Raw genomic sequence first — 1076 nt, forward strand, 5'->3', positions numbered from 1 at the left:
CCTGGGACTCAACACAGGTACTCTCACCGCAGTCACCCAGCATATGTTTGATTTGGAATACCAAGTCAGGTTCTGATTCAGATTCTTTTTAGTTTGGTTTAGTTTGGAGACACAGCACGGAAACCTTCGGCCCACCAAGTCCTCGCCGACCAGCGATCCCCACACATTAACACTATCCTTCACACACATACAAGGGACAATTTACACTTATGCCAAGCCAATTAACCTACAAACGTTCACGTTTTTGGAGTGTAGGAGGAGACCGCAAATCTTGAGGAAAACCCACGCGGTCACGGGGAGAACGTACAAACTCCGTACAGACAAGCACCCGTAGTCAGGATCGAACCCGGGTCTCTAGTGCTGCAAGCCCTGTAAGGCAGTAACTCTACCGCTGCTCCACCGTGTCACCCTCTCTGAGACACTGAAATATTGGGTCGATGTGTGGAGTGGACGGAGCAAGCCCCTATTCCACCTCCCTGATCCAAAAATCAATTGGTCCGTAGAAAAAGGACGTATCAGATATTAAACTGATAAGAACAAATACAGTGCTTGATCTTAGCTAAAAGGCTGAAAGGATTTATTGTCATATATAGCAGGGTGCAATGGAATTCCTTGTTTACACAAAGCGCACAGAGTGATCAATGTATATACAGTAATGATGAATACAATGATAAACAATGCTCAGTACAAGCCTGAGGAAGATCACCTCATCTTCCTCTGGGAATGCTACAGCCTTGTTGTCTCAACACTGAGTTCGGCCACAAAGGACACAAAGTGCTGGAGAGTTAGATAGAGCTTAAAGATAGCGGAGTCAGGGGATATGGGGAGAAGGCAGGAACGGGGTACTGATTGTGGATGATCAGCCATGATCACATTGAATGGTGGTGCTGGCTCGAAAGGCAGAATGGCCTACTCCTGCACCTATTGTCTAATGTCTATTGTCCATTGCCTAACTCAGCAAGTCAGGCAGCATCCTCGGGCAAAATGGATAGGCGATGTTTCGGGTTGGGACCCTTCTTCAGACATTGCGGGGGAGAGGGGATGAAAGATAGAAGTGAGGAGGGGCAGGACAAAGC

The 1076-nt window shown here is 47.5% G+C and overlaps 1 non-coding gene across 1 annotated transcript; it reads right to left on the reverse strand.

Moving 5' to 3' along the window:
* Positions 1-397: 397 nt before the first annotated feature.
* LOC116970596 lies at positions 398-579 on the reverse strand. The gene has a single exon (XR_004411211.1). It is a non-coding gene; the product is annotated as a U2 spliceosomal RNA (small nuclear RNA).
* Positions 580-1076: the final 497 nt, after the last annotated feature.

Source organism: Amblyraja radiata, chromosome 2 (genome assembly GCF_010909765.2).
Source record: "Amblyraja radiata isolate CabotCenter1 chromosome 2, sAmbRad1.1.pri, whole genome shotgun sequence".
Lineage (NCBI taxonomy): Eukaryota > Metazoa > Chordata > Chondrichthyes > Rajiformes > Rajidae > Amblyraja > Amblyraja radiata.